A 12,468-nucleotide genomic window follows, 5' to 3' on the forward strand; every position below is an offset into this window, starting at 1 on the left:
GCTTCAGGCAGCAGATTTCATGAGAGTGTCATCATGATCATGTTTACTTCTGATTTCTGGTGCTGCATTTTCTTTGCAACAAGGAACTGCTTTCTAAAACAAGATGGGCGGGTGTGAATCATTTAGACATTTCATTCCATGTGCCAAAATGTCCAAGACTTCAGCTATCGAATGGCTCTGGGCACACTTTTGTACAAGGAAGGAAGACAGAAAATAACTGTCTCTTTTGGGGTGGGGGGGACAAGTTGGCAGGTCACTTAACAAAATGTGGGTTTGGGATATGCGGTTACTTCTTGGCTTTTATCCAAGGAGGAAATGCCCCAACTACAACTCAACAGAGGGTGAGACGCTCAGCAAGCTACTGGTTTCTATGGGCTTAAGCAAGCTGCAATTTGTGTTTAGTTTGTGGTTTCTCCATTACACAAAGTCAACAAAAGGACAGGTGAGGTGGCTTAACAATTCAGCCCAGCTTTGTTCCCTTGCCAAAACGATAATTGTGTTTTTTATTTTTTTTATCCTCAGTGCACTGACACCGAAAAAAAATACATTTTTTTTAAAAAAGCGAAACAATACTTACAACAAAGAGAATGAACCATAGAATGAAAGGAATGCAGATTATATTCACTGGCATAGTGTTGGGGTTTGGCTGAGGTTTCCCTCCTCTTTTACGGACAAGGCATGTGAAAATCTTATGACACTCCGTCTCTCTGATGGTTTGGAGGGTGATAACATCTCCTGATCTAACTTATATGCAGAATTCATCATGCGAAAGGCTGGGCTGGATGAATCCCTAGCCAGAATTAAGATTGCCAGAAGGAATATCAATAACCTCAAATATGCAGATGACACAACCTTGATGGCAGAAAGTGAGGAGGAATTAAAGAACCTTTTAATGAGAGTGAAAGAGGAGAGCGCAAAATATGGTCTGAAGCTCAACATCAAAAAAATGAAGATCATGGCCACTGGTCCCATCACCTCCTGGCAAATAGAAGGGGAAGAAATAGAGGCAGTGGGAGATTTTACTTTCTTGGGCTCCATGATCACTGCAGATGGTGACGGCAGCCCTGAAATTAAAATACGCCTGCTTCTTGGGAGAAAAGCAATGACAAACCTAGACAGGATCTTAAAAAGCAGAGACATCACCTTGCCAACAAAGGTCCATATAGTTAAAGCTATGGTTTTCCCAGTAGTGATGTATGGAAGTGAAAGCTGGACCATAAAGAAGGCTGATCGCCAAAGAATTGATGCTTTTGAATTATGGTGCTGGAGGAGACTCTTGAGAGTCCCACGGACTGCAAGAAGATCAAACCTCTCCATTCTGAATGAAATCAGCCCTGAGTGCTCACTGGAAGGACAGATCCTGAAGCTGAGGCTCCAAGACTCTGGCCACCTCATGAGATGAGAAGACTCCCTGGAAAAGACCCTGATGTTGGGAAAGATGGAAGGCACAAGGAGAAGGGGACGACAGAGGACGAGATGGTGGGACAGTGTTCTCGAAGCTACCAGCATGAGTTTGACCAAAGTGCGGGAGGCAGTGGAAGACGGAAGTGCCTGACGTGCTCTGGTCCATGGGGTCACGAAGAATCGGACATGACTAAATGACTAAACAACAACAACAACATCTCCTGATTAGGTATCACATAGCAGGACAGAGTTTCAAACATAGACATGCTCTCCCAAGCCTACAGTCCCAGCATGTTCACACTCCTTTCTCGGTAATGCCTATACAGTGGTACCTTGGTTCTCAAACTTAACCCATTCCGGAAGTCCGTTCCAAACCAAAGCGTTCCAAAACCAAGGCGTGCTTTCCCATAGAAAGTAATGCAAGATGCATGAATCTGTTCCAGACTGTTTAAAACAACGCCTAAAACAGCAATTTAACATGAATTTTGCTGTCTAAAGAGACCATTGATCCCTATGGAACGCCCTCCCACCATATGTCAAAGAGAACAACAACTACAGTGGTACGTCGGGTAAAGAACTTAATTTGTTCCAGAGGTCCGTTCTTAACCTGAAACTGTTCTTAACCTGAAGCACCACTTTAGCTAATGGGGCCTCCTGCTGCCGCCGCGCCGCCAGAGCACAATTTCTGTTCTCATCCTGAAGCAAAGTTCTTAACCCGAGGTACTATTTCTGGGTTAGCGGAGTCTGTAACCTGAAGCATATGTAACCTGAAACGTATGTAACCCGAGGTACTACTGTACCAGACTTTTAGAAAACATCTGGAGGTAGCCCTGTTTAGGGAAGCTTTTAATGTTTGATGCATTACTGTATTTTAATATTTTGTTGGATGCTGCCCAGAGTGGCTGGGGAAGCCCAGCCAGATATGCAGGGTACAAATTATTATTATTATTATTATTATTATTATTATTATTATTATTATTATTATTAATAATAATAATATGAAATCAATAAACAATGTACCGCAGCCACACAATCAATCAATCAATCAGTAGCTGAAATGAGTTACACACAGTCACAAAAACAACACAAAAAGAGCTGCAAAAACAAAAACGCAAAATAAATAGCAAAAACAGATAGTGTAACAGTGTAATGGAAGTGTGGCACTCAAAACGGAAGTGTGGTACTCAAATCAGAAGTGTAACACTAAAAACAAAGCATGTTCGGCTTCCGAAAAAAGTTTGCAAACCAGAACACTTACTTCCGGGTTTGGAGTGTTTGGGTTCCAAGTTGTTTGAGTACCAAGGTGTCTGAGAACCAAGGTACCACTGTACTGGCTTGGGTCATGTCCGTAGAATGGAAGATGGCAGGCAGGATTCCCAAGGATCTGCTCTGTGGGGAACTGGCTTCTGGCCCTAGTCCTGTTGGCAGACCTACTGTGTGTTACAAAGATGCCTGCAAATGTGGCATCTTTCAGCAGGGGAAAAGATTAGCCCACATTTGACAGGTTTTCGGCAAGAGGTGAAAGTCCGTTCAACAAAAGAGGAGAGGAAATCTTAAGGCTGGGGAGGCCAAAGATCACTGGTTCTAACCAATCCCATCCCTATTTTGGTTATTCGCTGATACTGGTCACAATTGTAATAACCAAAACCCCGATTAAAATGGTCCATGATATTCAGGGGATTAAAAATGGTGGCAGTTTTGAGTGATAACTGAGAGGAGAGCTGGTGGTTTGCATGCCTCTCCCTAAAATTTTACCCCTACAAATAGCTGAAATGTCATACACCCCTCCAGCCGACACACACTGTTTGATCTATGAATGAGGCTTTGAAACTTTGCAGCAGGTGGAGAGATTTTCTGTAGGTCCTAGAATTCAAAACAGGAAGCCTGATACTTTGTCGACACTCCTGAAAATGTAAGTCTTCACTTCTAATAGCATTCATCAGAAGGTTTTGTTTTTCATTTCCTCTGAGGCAGTCTACAAAAGGAGAATGCTGTGTTGGTTTGGCAGGTATCCAAAACACCGTTGCGATTGAAATCAACCCCTTCTCTCCCACCTCCTCAAGCCAGCAGTTGAAAGCCCTTGGCTATATGTCAGAAACACCAATACACTGCTTTGTTTTTAGGTTTTTCCTTGGCATGTTAACACTGAAAAACTGGATTTGTAGGTCACCCGGATTTATAAGAGATCTGTGCCCCCCTGTGGCAAGTTAAGGGATGGCACTGGGCTGGAATTTACTGCTGATTTCCCTTTCCTTTCCTTTCCTGTTTTGCATTGCTGCTCTTCAGGTAGAGGAAGGGCCCAAGACATTTTGGCACCTGAGGCAAACCACAAAATCATAAATCACTGGATTGCAGAGTTGGAAGGGACCCTGAGGGAGATACATACCTTGGAGCTCAGATCTGCTGCCTCTGTGGATCTGCCGCCTGAGGCAATCACCTCCCCTTGCCTCCTGGATGGCTCAGCCCTGGATGGAAGAAACTTGAGAGATGCTTTTTTGAAAGATTCTTGAATAACTGTTAATTTGCAGGGGGGAAAGGGCACAACTGGGAAATAGCAGCACAGGTAAGGACTCCAGCTGCAAGGTGATAGGTTCTGCAAGAGCCACCCCAAGATGACTCTCCGGCTGAGAGAAGGGAGGAAGGAAATGGTTGAAGAGTTGTTCACAGCATTTTTGGGTAGCTGTGTATAATGGCACACAATTATTCACGCCAGCAATCCAGAGCTGAAGCCGTTTTGCAGCAACTCAGTTCATTCAATACCCACTGCATTTTGACGGTACTTTATCACTGTCTGCATAAAATATATAAGCCTTCTCTAAATGACCTATTTATGGAGCCTTCATCCTGAATTGCTTGTGCAAAACTTGTGCTGAGATTAGTATATATCCAGTCCTTGTCCCCATATCCATAAAGAAGACCCAAAAGAGAGATCACATTGAATAAACTTGCTACACTTATTATACAGTGGTACCACGAGTTAAGTACTTAATTCATTCCGGAGGTCCGTTCTTAACCTGAAACTGTTCCTAACCTGAGGTACCACTTTAGCTAATGGGGCCTCCTGCTGCCACCACACCGCCGGCACACAATTTCTGTTCTCATCCTGAAGCAAAGTTCTTAACCCGAGGTACTATTTCTGGGTTAGCAGAGTCTGTAACCTGAAGCGTATGTAACCCAAGGTACCACTGTATAACAAATTGAAAGCTCTTCCACAGATTTAGCCAAATTATGAAATTACAGACATTTAAAGCCTAACTTGTCAAATCTGCATTTTGCAAAACAAGAGGATACTGGGCTGACGCCATTTAGGGCTTTAAAAGTCGGCACCAACACTTTGTATTGTGCCCGGAAATGTACTAGGAGTCAATGCAGATCTCTCAGGACCGGTGTTATATGGTCTCAGTGGCCACTCCCAGTCACCAGTCTAGCTGCCGCATTAGTTGCAGTTTCCGGGTCACCTTCAAAGGTAGCCCCACATAGAGCGCATTGTAGTAGTCCAAGCAGGAGATAACCAGAGCATGCACCACTCTGGCGAGACAGTCCGCAGGCAGGTAGGGTCTCAGCCTGCGTACCAGATGGAGCTGGTAGACAGCTGCCCTGGACACAGAATTAACCTGCGCCTCCAAGGACAGCTGTGAGTCCAAAATGACTCCCAGGCTGCACTCCTGGTCCTTCAGGGGCACAGTTACCCCATTCATCCCAAATTGTTTGCAGAAAGGTTATAGGACAATGAGCACTCATCCTGATTTGCTTGCGCTTCTGGCAGGAATTTCTCCCATGCCAGAGATTGAATCTGGGATGTGCAGTGCATGTGTTCCACCACTGAGCTACAAGCCCTTTCCCTAGTTATTACAGAAAGTTCTGTAATAAATAAAATAGGTCTTTGTTAAGCCCGGTCCTGGCTCAGATTCACACAACGTATCAGCAATGTCTGTCTGCGATCTGCATGGATCACCGGTACCTGTTGGAACATTCTATTGTCTCCATGCTGCTATAAGTAGTGGGGACCTTCTGGGTTTCACCCAGATCTGCCTGCTTCCCTCCAGCAGCCTTGAGATCCCAGAGGACACTTTGGCCATGCAGGTTCTCCACCTCCTCTTTACTCTGCTCGTCCTCCTCTCCCACGTTGCCACAGGTAAGAAAGTTGTTGAGAGAAGATGGCTTACAGGGCCAGGCAAAATGTTCTCCTGATTTTCCACAAACATCATTTTGGTTCTCAGTCTTGAGGAGCCAGGAATTTCTCCAGAAAACAGAGTTCCAGCCTTCTGGCTAGCAAATGCCCCCCCCCCCTGAGAAATATCTGATTGGATCTCTCATTCCTCTTAAGAAAGTCTACCTGTCAGGTTGGGTGGTTGCTTAAGTATCACCCGAAAAAAGGAGGAAATAATTGTGTGTGTGTCCCCAAAAGGAGAATAGATTTTCATAAAATGTGCATAAGCAAATTTAGGAAAATCGGGAGCTGCCATAGATCCAGCTAGTGCAGAATTGTTGACACCGGCTGGCAGTGGCTCTCCAGATTTTCATATGGGGCTTTCCATATCCTTTCTGCATGCACAGCAGATTCTCTGCCACTGAGCTATGAGCCTTCCCTATTTATATGGGCTGCATCAATAGGAGTATAGCATCTAGATCAAGGGAAGTAATAGTGCCACTGTATTCTGCTCTGGTCAGACCTCACCTGGAGTACTGTGTCCAGTTCTGGGCACCACAGTTCAAGAAGGACACTGACAAACTGGAACGTGTCCAGAGGAGGGCAACCAAAATGGTCAAAGGCCTGGAAACGATGCCTTATGAGGAATGGCTAAGGGAGCTGGCCATCTTTAGCCTGGAGAAGAGGAGGTTAAGGGGTGATATGATAGCCATGTTCAAATATATAAAAGGATGTCACATAGAGGAGGGAGAAAGGTTGTTTTCTGCTGCTCCAGAGAAGCGGACATGGAGCAATGGATCCAAACTACAAGAAAGAAGATTCCACCTAAACATTAGGAAGAACTTCCTGACAGTAAGAGCTGTTCAACAGTGGAATTTGCTGCCAAGGAGTGTGGTGGAGTCTCCTCCTTTGGAGGTCTTTAAGCAGAGGCTTGACAACCATATGTCAGGAGTGCTCTGATGGTGTTTCCTGCTTGGCAGGGGGTTGGACTCAATGGCCCTTGTGGTCTATTCCAACTCTATGATTCTATGATTCTATATATGCTATGCTATTAGCTATGATGTTCTGTGTCCACTGTTCTAGGCAGGGAGCCCCTGCATACGAGATGCTGAGGATCATAAGTAGTACCAGATTTACGTATAAGCTAAACAAACTATAGTTTGGGCCCCACTCTCTTGGGGGCCCCAAAAAAATTTAAAGGAAGAAAAAACTGGATGTACATTTCCAAAATATAAGATAAGTTCAACAATTACTTTGATAAAATACATATTTTGTTATGTGCAAATGGCTTTAGATACCTATTAGGTAAAGGACCCCTGGGTGGTTAGGTCCAGTCCAGGGTTGCGGCGTTCATCTCGCTTTCAGGCTGAGAGAGCCGGCGTTTGTGCACAGACAGCTTTCCGAGTCATGTGGCCAGCATGACTAAACCGCTTCTGGCACAACGGAACACTGTGATGGAAACCAGAGCGCACAGAAACGCCGTTTACCTTCCTGCCACAGCGGTACCTATTTATCTACTTGCACTGGTGTGCTTTCATTATTATCATTATTATCGTTCTTATCATTATACCCTTCAATTTTCCCAAACAGGGACTCAAAGCTGCTTACAGATAAAATAGAAACAGCTAAAAGCACAGGGCAAAAAGAATAATTAAATGGCAATTCAACACTAATCAGAATAAATACAATGCATTTATAAAAGATCTTTTAAGACATACAGATAATTACAATAAAAAACATCACAACACCAGCCCTTTCCTTAAAAACAGTTGCCCTTCCCCTTTTCTTCCCCCCTGTTCTTTTGCAGAACAGTTTTCTTCCCAAATAACAGGAATATTCAATTTATTTTCTGCAGCACAATCTTACACCTGTTTTCAATACGGGGGTGTTTGCGTCCCTTCAGGAGATGATTGCCTTGACTCTGGAGAAATTGTTCCTGTTGACTGTGGCATTAACTTATCCTGCTGCAAAGGTAAGTGATGCAATTGGAGGGAGCGGGTGGCGCTGTGGTCTAAACCACTGAGCCTCTTGCACTTACCAATCAGAAGGTCGGCGGTTCAATTCCCTATGACGGGGCAAGCTAACATTGCTCAGTCCCTGCTCCTGCCAACCTAGCAGTTTGAAAGCACACCAGTGCAAATAGATAAATAGGTACCACTGTGGCAGGAAGGTCAACGGCGTTTCCGTGCACTCTGGCACTTGTCACAGTGTCCCGTGTGCCAGAAGCGGTTTTGTCATGCTGGTCACATGACCCAGAAAGCTGTCTGTGGACAAACGCCAGCTCCCTTGGCCTGAAAGTGGAGATGAGTGCCGCACTACACAAAAGCAGACCGTGATAATTTATGGTCATTGATAAAGCAGAGGAATTGATTGATCAGTGCCTTCAGCGCGGCTGGAAACATTGGCTTTTAATTCTGTTTTTAAATGCCGTCTCTGATGCACAATGAGTTGGATTCCATTTTGCTTGCAGCTGGTAGTCTAGGGGTGGGGGAATCTTAGACCTCTAGAGCTCTCTAAGTGGCCCTCAGAATTCTCCCCAAGCAAGAAGCCCCTGGTGGTTCTCAGTCAGCAACAAGGCACAGTTGCAAGAGAGGTGGAAAACCTGTTGCACTGAATGGGGGAGTCCAACAATCACTTCTGGATTTTAGAAGACATGTGGGAAGGAAAGATCCATCCGAGATCGGAACGGGTCAAGAGGCCACAAGGGGAATCTGTTGCTCAGTCGTCAAACATCTTTTGCACATGGAAGTTCTAATAGCATGATCCCTGATGTCTTCTATTAAAGGACTGAGCAAGAGGATTAAAGGTCCCCTGCTTGATATCTTGGAGAGCTCTTCAGTAGGTGAAATGCTTGTTCTTTTTTAAATTGAAGACTGTGGATGGGGATGTTATGGGCATCTACACTGTAGATCAATGGTAGAGCATCTACTTTATATGCAGGATGTCCCGGGTGCAATTTCCAGCATCTCCAGGTAGGTCTGGGAGAGACCCTCTGACTGAAACCCTGGAGAGTTGCTACCAATCAGTATAAGGCAAGTTCTTCTGATCTTTGCTGGGGTAGCCTAGGAAAGCATCAATGGGATAAAATGTAGAATCTTCATACCAGAAGTAAAATGAAATCTCACCTGAGAAGAACCAGGAGCCTGCCAGCATATGGAAAGTCAGTCTTTAGATGCTGCAGAAGTTGAGTGTTCCAGAAGACAATTACGTAGAACCTTGCTGCTCCTCAACATCCATTCTTTTAATTAAAAAATAAAAGTAAACATCAGTCAGCCTGGTAGGGCAGGACACACTATCTCACTATAAGCATTCTTCAGAAAGCGTTTGCCCTCTGAAGTTGTTCTTTTGTTCTTCAGGTGCACATTGACATGTTAATCATTAGGTGACCAAAATACACTTACAAACCCTTGACTAATTTTAAACTGGAATTGTCTCCCGAGGAATTCTGGTTTTACAAGGGTGCTAAAAAGTATGTCTTCTGACACTAGCTACATTATTCACATAAAGGTAATAATTTGATTAATTCTGGGACAATTCAATGTTTAAAAATCTCATTTCTCTACCATATATTTCAAATAAAGTCATACAGTTACAAAATAAAAGTCTGATGAATTTAGCATTACATTGCATTTTTTTTCACTTACATACTGCTCAATGCCAAAATAGGTTTATAAGTGGCTCGTGCAAAAGTGTAAAAACCAATGGCAAACAGTAAAATGTAGGCATATTTAGAATACACGGTAATAAACATAAACATCCCTAATTAAAATATACAATCAAAAGCATCACATTAAAACAACATTTCAATTAAAACAGGATACTCAAGTAGAACAATCAAGGGAATGTAATCAGGTTTCAATTGTTAATTGAAATGCCTTCACCGGTCAAAAATCACAGGTTATTAAAATATTGTCATGTTGTAGTACACCTGAGTATTCATAACACAGTGAATGGCAAGTCTCCTTGAGGCCAGCTTTTTTCAGTTGGGATGAAAAACGACTGTCTTTTAAAATATAATAATAATAATAACAGAATTGAAATGCCACATGAAGATGATGATCATTTAAAAGTTTCAGCCTCTAAGGGATGTAAAGAAAAGCCCATAGTTATTTAAACAATATGGGATGTCATTTCTGGAACAAAATTATCTTGGAGAGAGCATGTGCAGCAGCTTCTTCTGCAACCGTGTGCCTTAATTTAGCTGGTTGTGATACATTGCATGACACAGTAAGGCAAACCTTGGTTTAGTGAGACTGGACAAGCATGCAGGCAGTAATGGGTTTGGTTTAGTGTGTCTTCTGAACCAGGATTCATCATTAAGTTCTCTCCTCACTGTAAACTTGGGTTAGCAAGGCGAGAGAGCTTAACCACAAGCCATTTTCTTTCCCACTCTCTCATAATACTAGAACTTCAAATCATCCGATAGAGTTGAATCTAGGAAGATTCAGGACAAACAGAAGAAAGTACCTACTTCTTCACATCATGCATAGTTAAACCCATAGCTGTCAACCGTCCCTTATTTGGCAGGAAACTCCCTTATCCCAGCGCCGTGTCCTGCTGCTGTCCTGGATTGATGATATCCCGTAAATTTCCCGTGTTTCAAAGGAAGTAGCTCCTCTCCCTCCCTCCTTTACTGTCCAGGGAGGAGGGAGGCTCCAACTGTGTTGCTTGGCTGCCTTGCTCACCCAATAAGGAGTCTAAGAAAGACTGGGGGTGGAGCTTGTATGCCTTGTGCCGATCAAATCGGCCGCGTTGCCTGGGGACTTGCCTTTGCTCAGTGCTTCCCAGCAGAGAGGTGACGTGGTTTTCCTTGCTGCATCCCCTTTACTGGGTTGCTGTGCTGTGGGAACCACTGCTTGAGGCTTCATTTGGATACTGGCTGGGCTTTCTGCCTTTGGCACATGTTGGGGGGGGGGGAAGGAGGCACATGTTGGGGGGGAAAGGAAATCCCTTATTTTGGCTGCTGATCCCTTATTTCCAAGGCTACTGGTCCCTTATTTTCCATTCTGTAAGTTGACAGCTATGGTTAAACCATGGACTTTCACTCCTACAAGACGTAGTGATGACCATCAACTGGGATGGCTATAAAAAGAGGATTGGACAGATTCATGAAGAATAAGGCTAAGGCTTTCAGTGACTGCCAGCTGCAATGGCTGTGTTTTTCCTACTGGGAACTGCAGGTGGCGAGAGTGCTGTTTCCCTGAGGTCTTGCTTGTGGGCTTCCCATTAATGGCATCTGGTTGGTCATTGTGAGACTAGGATGATGGAAATGATGGACCATTAGTCCAATCCAGCAGGACTCACCTTATGTCACCATGAGTCCAGGGAGAGATGTTTGGCAGGTCTAGGAGTAAGCCTAGACAGAGCTGGGGAAATTGGGGATAGAGTTGGGAAATGGTAGTGTCCTTCCTGCAGGAAAAGATCTTTCCAAAACCATGACAAAATTATCTGTTGTTGTTGTTGTTTTGCAGAGTAGCATGATTGACAGTTCAGAGACCTCTGACTGATTCCATGGGATGTGAAAATGTTCACTGGTGAACTACCTCCCACCAAACTGAGCTTTCCACATAACATACTCCAGCCTCCAGCAGTGACAACAAGCAACTCTGATCCCTAAGTGTACGTTTTGGTTGTTAATTCAAATATGAATTTCTCTCTGAGGAAATAAATTGGACTATTCCTCTCCAAAAGCAGACAGTAATCAATGCATGTGACACAGTTCATTAAGCGCAGTTCACATTTTGATTTGAAGTCCAGTCGCCGCTGCCACCCCCCTCAAATCTTATGAAGGACATGCCATTTTTATATTTTTCCTTATTTGAAATAATCTCTTTTTTATATTTAAGTCTTAGATTTGTTCTAGATCTGATTTCTTATTGTGCGCTGACTTCAGAGCATGTTGATTTCACCAATGTCCCATTGGAAAGAAGGGCCTTAAGTTATTCATGATTTAAGTTTCCTCTTTATACATACCCCTTAAGTGTCCCATTTTAAGTGGGATGTCCCAGAATCACAGAAGCCAATCCCAGCTTCTGTTTGCATGCCAGAATGTCCCATTTTTTCCATCCAACGCTCTGGTGCTTGTCAGCAGGGTCACGCCAAAATGCCAAAGGTCCTGTGCTCTGGCACAACCCTGCTGATAAGCACCAGGGCACTGGCACAAAACTGATGTCCCAGTTTGGGGGACGAAAATGTTGGAAAGTATGCTTTGTATCCCTTTAAATATGCTGTTCAATGGTAATAAGCTGAGAACAAAAGAATAGGGAAATATTCAAGAACAGTAATTAAAGCTATATTCTTGCATGCTGTTGTTTATGCTCACTTTGCATGGGCCAAATAAATATTGTACTTTACAAAGAAATGTGTTCCATTGCAGCAGGAATAAATAAACATATTCCAAGTCTGGATGAATGTCTTTAAGTGTCTTATGCCTTCATAGACATCACTGCAAATTGATAGATCTTTGCTTTCCATTCTGTTGTTCCTGGGATTCAAGCCTTTCCCCCTAAACCTTGCAGAAAAGTGTTATTGCTTTCCCTTCTTTTTTGCTTGCATTGAGGAAGTCTCTGTCACAATAGAAACTCAGTGCCTAACTGAAACTTTACCAAGGTTTTTTTCGGGATTGATTTCAAGGGGACCTCAGTGTTACTTACTCTAACCAGCTCGGTGCCAACCCATTGAAAACTCATCCTCTCAGTATAAGCCAGGGGGTGGCAAACCTTTTCCTTTTTTTAAAGGACCACAGTCTCTAAGGCATGGGTGGGTTCTGAGAGCCATATTACTTTCTGGGCATCCTCTTAGGGGCCACATGGCAATACTGGATGGGATCAGAAGCATCAGTGAAGAAAGCATTTGATGTAAATGTTAGCTTTGTACAGTAGGCTAGTTTACACCCATGTAAACCCCTCTCTAAT

This window comes from Podarcis liolepis (assembly GCF_965112155.1).
Source record: "Podarcis liolepis genome assembly, chromosome: 3".
In the NCBI taxonomy this organism is placed as follows: domain Eukaryota; kingdom Metazoa; phylum Chordata; class Lepidosauria; order Squamata; family Lacertidae; genus Podarcis; species Podarcis liolepis.